The following is an 11781-nucleotide window of genomic DNA, read 5'->3' on the forward strand; positions in this document are numbered from 1 at the left end:
TTCAGGGTGATTAATGTCCCCATCAAGGAACAGCATGTGACAAAGGAATAAGTCTTCCATGAGGAGAAGGAGGATGACCAGGAATTGGAAGCAGAAACTGAACTTTTAGAAATGCTGGTTGCATCTGGAAAATAAAGAAGCTGCTTCTTGAAGAGAGACTGAGTATTGCTACCCTGCCCAGGGATGTGTTCTTAGTTCATAAATAACCCCAGGAACGAACACCTTATTTTGTACCTGACCTTTGTGGTGAGGCCAAGGCTGGATGCTGGCCAACCAAAGCGTTATAACACACATCGAAGCTCAGAGGTAGGAGTGCCAGGGAGAAAACTCACCTGGGAAAACCAAAGTCCATCAGGTACTTAATGTCAGTGCAATGCTGAGTGCCAGAGCTCCTGTAATCCCTGCCAGAATTGCCTGAGCACCCATCTATCCCTCCACAGAGGCTGTATCGCATGAGCAGCACCAATTCTGCACTAGGAGGGGCTGAGCAGGGGCTGAAGACACACAAATAATAACAGAAAAGCTGCCAAACATCTTTGGTCTCCAATCTGTGTTTGGCTTAGGGAGTTCAGTCCATAGTGTTCAGGTGACATCAGTTGTGCTGGAGTGGGCAAGTAGGCCATCCCAAAGACAGCTGCAAAAACAACATGAACTGCAGAAAACATCTCCTGCCTCAGCTCTGGACTCCCAAACAAGAGACACTGCTGCCTGGAAGTAATTCGGAGGAACTCTATCAGCAAGTGTGAAATGAATGCAAATGTGCAGCGTGCAGCTTCTTTAGACTTAAGTGCAGAAAAGCATCTGTTTGTATTTCATTTCAGTACCACAGTGAACCCTCGTCTATTGGAAAGTTTGCAGCCTGCAATGACAGCATGTTGTTGAGTGGTTTTGAAAAGAATGTGCCATCATTCACCAGGTTTGTGCTGCTGCCTCTATTCAGGCACTCGCCAGAGCCACCCTATCGAAACTACAACTGTGGATGTAAGCATCTCTGAGAGCTGTAATTGAACTCCCCATCACAACCTTTAAAGCAATCATTTTGATTACTCTTAGCTTAGCAATTATGGCTGAGTGACACATTTTCAGCTTTGGAAAATGATATGCCTAGCCCAGCTTCCCTATGCATAAGTGTCTCATATACATATATCCACATAGATCTACATATTTACCAGCTTTCATGTGCTAAATGGTTTCTAAGCTCCTGCCTGCAAAGGAGCTGGCTGATCCATGAGCAGGATTCCTGTTTGATGGCCGCATGATGTGTGCCAACAGCTCCCTCTGGGTTTTTTGTCTGAGATTTACTTCAGTTGCAGAAAAATCAGGGAACGTCTTTGTTCCCAGAAGTACTCCTGGCAGCCGACCTTGGATCACGACCCATCATCACAGCCCAGTTGCACAGTCTCTAGACAGCAACTCCTCGGGGCCAGCACAACCTGGGGTGATGAGACAAGCTCTGTAATGGAAACGATTGTGCCTTTGTGTCTGGGCAGCCAGCAAGTGTCATTCTTTGAAACACAGAGGCTATTTCAGAAAGAGCATCTCTAACAGAGATGCAGCACTTTTCCAGGGCACCATGGAGACATCCAGTTGCATAACCCTGACAGTCACTGGGAGACAGTCTGCTGGCAAGCACTGCTGGTCCCCCCTGTTCCCACTCAGCACGAAGTCCCAATGACCTCAGCCCTTGGCCGCCTTGTCCACCTCCAACAAGAGAACATCTCAGGAACCCCTCCCATAAGCTATGAACTAAAGCGCCTAATTTTACAGCTACTAAAATATACCAAAGTTCAACACAATAGCTTTTCAAGTTGACTAACCGGTACGTGGGAGCCAAAAAGCAGGAGCCACGTGGATTTATAATCTCGTTAAAGGGAACTGGGGTGAGCGTTACGCAGAGGATGAACTGGAGACTGCGAACCCAGAGCTCAGGGCAACAGCTTTATGCTGAGTTTCACCATCTGAAAGCCTGGTGCTGTGCATTGCAGCAACCAGTGTCGAGCTCATCAGAGCTCAGATTTGCAGCAGGCTGCTTTGCTTCTTTGTTCATCGAAACAGGGAAGAAATAGTGGAGCACTTTGGAAAAATCCTGGAGAATCTGGTAGAGATGGAATTGAGGGTGCTTAGGAACTTTTATAGAGTCTAAGGCAGAAATTACTGTAAATACTTGTAGAATTTAATAAGTGCTTTTATGCTTCCTGTTGGGTTATTTTTAACACTCTTGTAGGATTCCATAGCGGGATATGATTATGCATTAAATTTTAATGGTTGTTTTAAAAATAAAAGCTGTTGAATGCTATCATTTTCTATGAGGTAATACAGTGCCTCCATTAGGAGTGTTTTTCTCCTTCCAAACAAAGCCTGGGCAGGCTTGAGCAACAGTCATGAGCAAAATAATCCCAGCTTGGGGAAGATATTAATAAAATCCAGGCTGCGAAATGTGCAGGAAGCTGCTCTAAAGTTTCTATTTCCAATTTCTGTTCACACAGGTGAACTCAAGAGCAAACCAAGGTTCACCACATCCTAATTGCATTTGGGGGCACTGCTGAAAACTTCAACTTTGAGCTTTTCCTTAAGGAATTCTCCTTGATTCGTATCTCCTTTTGTGATCAAGGAAAAGTTTTCCTGCAATTTGAAGAACCTGTATACATTTCATGCCTTTTCTAATCTAGCCCCATGTGGCACAGATCAAAGGCCTTCATGAAGTTCAGAGCATGAAGCTCAGTAATCTTGCGTCCTGAATGAATTATCTGCCAGGAAGACATTTAAGTCTCATGTGAAGGCGTCATTGGCTTCTGTCGTCGTATATGCTCCTTTGGCTGCGTGATTAATTGCTGTAATTTCTGTAGGACTAACATGGTCATGTCTCATTAGCTGTCTTTGGCCACCACGCATTCATCAGTCAGGCATCATCAGAACATCTCTGGTTTTTAGGATCATACCAGGTTTTCACAGATTGTGCCCAAATTTTAGTGGCGTGCTTGCAAATTCTGATTGAATTCTAACACCACTGGGAAGGAGGTGAAGTGTTTTCTGCAAGCTTAAGAGCCAAGAAGGCCAAGATGAAGAAAGATTGGGGAGAGTGTGGTCAGGAAGATTACTAGACAAAGGTGCCACATCGCCATGCTCAGGACATGATATGTCAGGAGCTGAACTTCTGCCCTTCAGGGCCTTCTCCAGTTTTGGCAACAAAACAGCTAAGCAGCCCCTTTCAGCTATATTTCTGGGCCATGCATATTTATTGTGGCTTGTTGAGTGCACAACACCCTCAGCAGCATGGCAGGGTCTGCATCCCAAAGGCACAGGGCTGCACACCACCTCCATCTTCATCCCAAAGGGAGAGGGCATCCCATGGGAGAGGGCCCAGCACAGGGAGCTCCCAGCAGGGTTTTGCAGCAGCTGGCTTACAGTGGCATGGCAATGTAAATGTCTGCAAGGAGCAGAGCTTTTTGTGCTTTGGATTCTGTCTCCTTTTATTTCTTGTGTAGGCAGTATTCCTTCTGACTCCATTTACTTATCTAGATCCATTCTTTGCTTACTAATAGAGACAGCATGTTCTGTTTTTTTAGCTTGAGAAGTTGAGAAGGAAAGTCTCGTGAAATATGTTGCCAGTCCAAATTATTCCCTGACTTGCCTACGTTTCAAATTAGCTGGTGGAATATCAACAAACATAATGGCAATTCTTTTCCAATCCCATCTCCTTCAGTTAGTCTTTAGCCCACTTATCAGACACTTGTTATTACAAAAATAATCAGGAGAGGAAAATACACCAGTGCTGAATCAACACTACCATACTTCTTTTTTTTCCCCTCTTTTTGAACTTGTCTAACTTGCTTGGTTTCTGTTGGCCATGTACCAGCCTGAAATTGTAGAAACACAGCTGGCTACATCCATCACATCTTATTACAGGTTATCAATTCTCCCCTGCAATAAACACGTTTGACAATTAGCAGGGAATTGATGAGTGAGTCAGTTTGATTGCTGCTATTTCTTTATTGTTCGGTACCTGACAGAGAGGTTGCAAACTTGATGTGTAGAAAACTCAAGAAGCTGGTAAAGCCATTAGCATTTCTTATACCCAAAATGACAAATGGTCTTTACATTAATCTCAAATCACTTCTTTAAAGCGAGGATCAGGAAAGAATTTTCCTCGAAAGGATATTGCTACCCAGCTGGGGAGGTGCTCTAATAGGGCTTTCTCACCTTCTGGGGGATCGATATCATGGGGCTGCCAGGGCTGCATTGCTGGGCTCTATAAAGCCACTGTGTAATTTGTTTTGATGGACCTTCTGCTTCAAAAAATAATGATAATAATAATAATAAAAACTGCAAACTCTGCATAGACACAAGACCAAACCACACCATGACTCACATCATACAGTAAACCATTTAGGAGTAATACTGCAGTAATTGAGATTTAACTCATTCCATTCCATATCTCTCTGTAATTAATCTGCAATATTTGGCCAGCTGGCTTTTTTTTAATATTAGCTCTTCATTTGGGTAAAGGAAAAATAAATAAATAAATCAAAACTCTGCCAAAGCCAATTGCTGTATCAAAGCTCCACAATGGCCCAAAAATAAGGACTGTCAGGGACTTCCAGAAGGAACCTATTGCTCCCATCTCAATCAAGACCTCCCTTATCCCCCAGGAGCCTTTCTCTGTGGCTGGGCTTGACATTACCTCCCCACAGCTTTGATCCCATGAGGTTTTTTCAGACAGAGCAATCATCCTTTGTGTTTAAAATGGGCATGCATCAGGGAAAACACAAGCTACCTGCAGTGTAGTCTCAGAATACCAGACACCAGCTTTGATCTCTTCAACATGCAGATAAAATGAGGCTGGTGAGAGAATGAAATCTCCCTCTTTTTCATTTGCTAAGTACATTAATGTGTGCTTGATCTCAGAATGATTCTCATTTACTCGCCGTAATCACAGTGCTTTCGTTCTTCTCTTTGTTTGTAAGGCCTTTGCTGTTGGTATTCTTTTGTAATCAAGAAGGTTTTTTTTTCTGTTCTTGCAAGCTGAGTATTTTCCTGCTAGCAAACTTGTCCTAACTTTGCTTTACAAGTGCATTCTTTCCTTCATCTCATTTCCTCCCACCCCGAGCTGGGGCAGAGATTTGCTCTGGCAGCAGATATGAAGGCTGCAGATAATGCCGAGGAAAGCAAAGACCACACGGAGTAGCATTGGCCTGAGCAGAAGCAAGAAAGTGCCCCATGCATTTCCATTACGGAGAGTTTTGTTTGGCAGACCTCCCAGTCTAAGAATCGGTTTGGTTGTGGCTAGAGCTTTTTTTTTCCCCTTCTTTCTTCTTTGTCTTTACTGCCTATTTGGAAGAACAGGAGCATTGGTGTTCTGGTGATTTGCTGATCATTATACAATTGAGCAAACAGTGAAACATAAAGAGAGGTCAGACTAGAGCTGCTCCACACCACTTCTATGGCCATAGTGGTTGTGCCTCGACACAACATGCTGTAAGGTGTTTGAGGTGTTGCTGCTGGGGAGGATGAGAAGTTCCCCCCTCTGCTAATAAGGCACCAGTGCTGGATACAAAGCAATGTGCTGACTCTTCCTAAGACTTGGAAGTACATCTCAAGTCAAACATGAGATGCTGAGCCTCATGTTCTCGTGGTTAATGAGTGTGTGCAGTCATAGTCTATGGTTGCTGCACATTAACTTTGCTTAGCACACAGTGGAGAGGTTAGAAGTGAAATACTTGAGTTTACATTTGGTCATAGATGTAGAAAAGACAACAAAAAGCAAAGTGGAGGTTTCCCACAGCTCAGCTGGTGAGTGGTAAACTCACTAAATTTCAGTAACTTGAAATCTCTTCCTGGCAATTGAAATTCTGCTCTCCCTGTGCTGGCAGTGTTAAAGAAGGAAATACAATGGCACTTGGTAGCACTTGTGATGGTTCAAGAAAAAAAATGTGTCCAAATCAAATGAGCCAGGAGGTACATAGGATGTAACAAAGTGCGGTGGGTGAAAAGCAGAAGTTCTCAAATTGATTTGTGTTGGGAAAATCGTCTGCAGGTTCCAATAACTGTGTCAGCTGAATCGCTTGGACTGCTTTTGTGTGCAGAACCGTGCAGGAAATCCCAACAAAGCAGAATTTCTCGTAAGACTCCTGGTGCATCAGCCTGCAGACCGAGCCAGAAAGAAACCACAAAAAACAATTGCTCTCCTTGCTGTGCAGCTACTACAAGTCCCAGGTGGAACCTGAAAATGAAATGTGTGTGTGTCTGCTTCAAAAGATGGCTGGGCTTCCCAAAACCCACTCTTTGAATGCAGTTACAGAAACAAGCACATGATGGTGGTCAGAGGGTCACTTTGTGTTTTATACATTGTTCTCTCATCAGCTCTGCTAGAACTGACCCAGCGACTCAATTTATGTAAGAATACTGTTTGAAGTTTCTCATATGTCACAGATTTGAGCACCCAAGATCATGCATCACTTTGGGACATCTTTAAGGAAACTTCAGGGCTTTTATATACTTTACTGAACAATGAACCCCATTTCTTCATTGTTATTCTGAGATGGATATCTACAGAACCAGAAGTGTAGAAACAGTGAGAAAAATTGGCTCTAAAAGGTTTTTAAACCTAACTTATACTCAAGGATTCATCAAGGATCTGGTTTATCCTACTCTTTAAGAGGACTGTAATGACGAAGGTAGGACTGACAATGGTAATACAAGAGATCCACATCCAAGTCCAAATATTTCTGGTGCATTCTGAATGCCCAATGTATATCCAAGACTTCATCTCTGCTGTGGAGTTGCCTGTTTATAAAACACAGCCCTTTTCCCCTAAGGATGACTTGTGTCTTGAGCAGTTTATGAACTATCCAAGTCCTTTGTAAAACATAAGGTTTAAGGAAGTCTAACCATTTTCACCTTGCAGCAGAGTTTCACGGAGAGCAAAAGTAAGAACTCAAAACACCGGTGGAGAAATTAACAAGAGAACAGAGCAGTTAGGGTTCATTATGAAGATATTGGATGAGAAGTTGGGAAGTAGCAGAAAAAAGAAAAAAAAAGCTATAGGGTAAAAAGAACTTCTTTATGCCAAGGATCTTGTCTTGTTGTCTTCATCTGTAAAATATCCAGAAATCTGCTGGCACAACATGAAACGAGACAGAGGCTGAAAGCAATAAGACTATGCTGAAATTTAAGTCCTGTTAAATTCATTTTTTCCAGGGTTTGCAAGAACTGTTTCCCTTCCACCTGCTGACCAAACAGGATAGCAGTAAAATACTTCCTCTTACTGACTCACAAATCTGTCGGACGTGATGAGGCCCAATGGGAGTTTGGTGATGTCTTAAATAGCAATTTACTTTTTGCCTCTTGGCAAACAGAGCTTCAGGGCTGGTAACACAAGCTGCATTTCCAGGCTATGGTTCACAGAGCTATCCAAACAGACCAAAAAAGGTCTTGGTCTCCACTGCTGAATGAAGAGAAGTCTTGTTATTATAGTTCTGTTTGCTCACAAGTGAGATTGTGCAGGGATTATTCCATTTCAGTGTACTGCAGATGAGGGGAGCAAGATAGCCACCTCTGCAGAGGTCCAGTGCTGACCTGAAGCTGTTCAAATCCTGTCTTCTGGGCCTTTCCCAGGGAGCAAACCATGGGTTTGTGTGGCCCAGCACAGATCGTTCTAAGCTGTCCTTCTGTTCTCTCTGTCCTTGCAGCAATTGCAGTTTGGAGAGCATTTCTCCTGCAGCTGACAGCCAGAAAACCAGGAGGCATCTCACTAGAGTAAATCTCCATTGAAGTCTTTTGGTTTTATTTCCCTGCCATAGAGGCAAGACAACAACGGAACATTAAAGTGAATTATTATATGCTATGGGTTTCGGAAACATCCCTGTGCTTCCTTCCTAGGTCATGTACAGCCCTGTGGTTTCTGCAGGCTCCGCTCTTGCTCGGATGCCGGTAGCTTTCCATTCCCACCGCCTGGAGCCGCTTCTCCAAAGTCTGACTAAATGTGTGTGTGTGAGGGGAAATGATTAACTCCAACCATCTATAGAATGAAATTCTTCCTATTTAAAGATACTTCTGACGAAGCTGACTGGGAAAAAAATGCTACGGTGGTTTCAATTAAGGCATGCTACACTTTTTCCTAAAGCTTTCCTGGTATTTTTTGTGAAGAGTAAAGAGCAGTTTCTGCCTGAGGAATATTTGAGGAAGGGCATAACACCAGTTGAACAAGATGCTTTCCCAGTTTTGCCCCACTGGATGCACTGCAAGCCACCCCAATGCCTTGAGTGATGCCGTTCCCAGGCGCACGCAGAGCAAGTCCCTTTCTTCCTGTAAACACAAAGAGATGTTTTCAGTTTACACGTTTCCAGTTTACATTGCAAGGAAGGCTTATGTAAGTAACAGGGGAAAAGAAAAAACTTAATGAATTCATAACAGCCTGGCTAGGCACGGCCTCCAGAGCTAAACCTGTCAGGATCTGGCTCAAGGAGGATGCTCGTTGGGAGACCTGACAAGCAAGACTGCGGAACTACAAAGATTTATTGTACACCAAAATAATTCCTACACTCACTGAGCAAAGCTGCTGCCACAGAGTAACTGCTTTTAGAAGTATTTTCCATCATGATCTCCAAGTCCCTTTTCTTGCCCAAATTCCATCACAACAAACAGCCCAAGGATTTACGTGCCTCTCGCTTACCTTGTGATGACAGCCTGACACACAGGTTGTACAGAGGGAGGAGAGGGAGGGTTCAGCTCTCTTGTGTCCAAGGAAGGCTGAGGGCTAAGGCCAGAGATCCTGGAGTGGGGCTTGCTGCTGCCCTGGGTCTGGTGACTCAGTTCTAAGAGCAAAGAAAGTTGACAAATACCAACACCAAACTACCTAGATTTTTTCAAGCACAGTAGGAAGCACTTTTAGAAGTGTCACATCATTTACTCGTAGCCAATAGTATAGAATGAGAAGGTGTAGGGTAATGATGGGGAGGTTCTCATTCTCATTCTGTTTTCATATGCAAGTGCCCAAAAACAGGGAAAATATCATCTCCAGATAAAAGAGATATTTGTTGTCTCAGCAGTTCCTGATCTGCTGCTTGGTGATAGAAGCAGCTTAGCCAAAACCATCACCATCTTGCTGATGTGCATGACAATGGTAAGATTCATCTTACCCAATTCCAAGGTGTCTGAGAGTTGGTTCATGAATCCCAGGCTTGTGCATGATCTTCCTTTTTATTTTGTGAAGAACAACACACACCACCAAATTTCATTCTGACCATTAGTACATGAGGATGAGACAAAACTGCACCTTCAACTTGATGATCGTTTTGGGTCCCTTCCAACTCGGGATGTTCTATGATTCTAATGAGCTGCAAAGAACCAGACTGTGTCAGCACCATATCTACAGGAGTGCAGCAGCAATGCAAGAAAATTGTATTGTCATAGCAATAGAAATCTCCAAATAGTATATCTGTGCCATAGCCCATCCTGCTAATAAAGACAGCATGGAAATGAGAGGAGGGACAATGAAGAAAGGTGTTGGTGATAAGTAGCACTCAAAAACTGCAAATGCAATAGGAAGATGTGGCTGTACTAAAGATCAAGGGATAAATGACAGAGGGTGTAGTGAGAGCTGAAGACTATGGTAAATACAAAGGCACAAAAAGAAAAGCAATCCCAGCCTTGTGCTGAGATATCAGCTCACCCCACTGCACAGAGGAGCAGGTGCAGAGGAAGATGTGGGGCAAACAGGGTGGTGGAGGAGGATCAGAAATAGCTTTGTTTAGGCTCAGAAAAGGAGGGAAAGGCTCGGAAAAGGATTTCTTTCTATAAATAGCCGATGTAACCCCTCAGGGAAGGGAGATAGTTATTTAAGCTGAAGGACAATGTTGGCCTGGAATCAAACTGGTTGTGAGTAAATAGAGGGGGGAAACATGAAGCAGGTTTCTGAGCATCACAGGAAAGATGTTCTGAAACAACTTTCCAGGCGCAGCAGGAACCTGAGCGCTTCTAAATCCGTCAGAGCAGGAAATTGATCTCCATGCCAAGATATCTTCCAGATCTACATACACATTACTCATGCTTTATTTCATCTTTGCCAATGGCAAATTTCACCCTGCCTCAGAAAATCAGACTGGATGAAATCCTGAGAGATACTTGATATCTTGATAGCTTGACCGAAGGCAGGTCTGCTCCTTCTGATGGGAGGAGAGCTGTCCCCTTTAAAGAGCCACATGTGATGTCCTATGGCTTCTTTGTCCTTCGCTGTCCCAATTATTGCAGCATTTTGTTGTTGGGACAGGATTTTTTCCCCTTTATCTTCCCTCTATGTCCCTTTCCTTTGCTGGGCTTCTGGCAGCTGATGGACCACTGTGGGACGGGTGGGATGCTGGGGCCTGGGAAACAAATGCCTGGAGAAACCTTGGTCAACAAAGTCTATGGAAACAAAACAAAAACAAGACCAGTAACACTGTTTTGAATGTTGCTATTTAGTAAACGTGGAAACTGAGGAAACAGGGCTCAGTGCTCCTTTCCTTTGATTAGCCTTTTTATACAGGATTGTCTTTGGAGGAATTGGTGATATAGGAAAAAGCCATATTCCCACAAAAAACTGCAGTGCATGAGGATGGCCCAGGGTGGTCTCTCACTGGGGACCTAGGGGATAGCATTAGCCTCATGCAATCTTCTGGCTTAGCACTACACCTAGAAACAAATAGAAAATGCAGCCCAGTTTGAACAGAGTTACAGTTACAGTTTCACCCAACTTTTTGTTTTTCTTGTTATATCTGAGGTAAACTGTGAAAGACAGACACTCATATTCTCAGTGATTGTTACATTGGTCGAAGGGTTTTTCTTGCTGTATAGAAGAGATTTCTACCACTTGGGCCCAAAGCAAATAAGCGACTTTGTACAAACTAATTCAGTTTACATTGAATTCTTAGTGTAGAGGAGAGAAATAAGTAAATTCATTTTTTGACCCATACAGCTTCTAAAAAAGCCGGGTTTGCTGTACCTTACATTCCTAATTGAATCAGGCTACTGTAATCTTGAGTCACTGAGCACTGGACTGACCAAAGTGCAGCGAAGGAGTCAGATTGTCACAGCTGACAATGGGTCATGCTGTCTTCCTTAGACCTTCAAGGCAAGAAAAGGCAAAGTCTGCAGCTGAGATGGATAAGGGAATGAGATTTGTCAATGCAAGCAGGCAATGGCCCCTCTTACCCTGCCTTCACTCCCCATGAGGGCAGACATAACCTCTGCCAAGTACATCCCCATCTGCAACCCCTCATATCTTATCAGGGTCTTGCCTGTTTGTGGCATTCCGTGACCCAACCACACATCAGTGGCCAGCTGGGGTTTGTGCTCAATGCAACATCAGAGCAAAAGCTGCTGTACAGAGGCTGCCTTATCAAAGGCCGATAAACAACCTTCTTGCTTGGAAATATTCAGTTGAACAGATGCTTGTGCCATGCCTCAGCAGTTGCACTAGGAGCCCTGTCCATCTCCTATGTCCTAAAAAAAGTCATCCGTGAAACAGGCGAGCACAAGAGCTGAGAAAACTTGGACAGAGCTCCCAGCCAAATTATGAGCACGTTGCCAAACATGGAGAAAAGTGCCTCTGATTCTTCTATTGAGGCGTCCAAGGAGGGCCACAAAATTATAGTTCAAACTATAAACAGAATGAGTACATTTTGTTCATTTTCCTGTTCTCTTTATAATCGATGCAATATGAAGAGCTGCTATCAGTGGAGAGTTATACAATCAGATGGCAGCAATAAAAAGAGCGTTAGCAAGTCTAGGATATCATGGGAGGTT

The sequence above is a fragment of the Coturnix japonica genome, chromosome 23 (genome assembly GCF_054131305.1).
Source record: "Coturnix japonica strain WE chromosome 23, WE-NBRP24, whole genome shotgun sequence".
In the NCBI taxonomy this organism is placed as follows: Eukaryota; Metazoa; Chordata; class Aves; order Galliformes; family Phasianidae; genus Coturnix; species Coturnix japonica.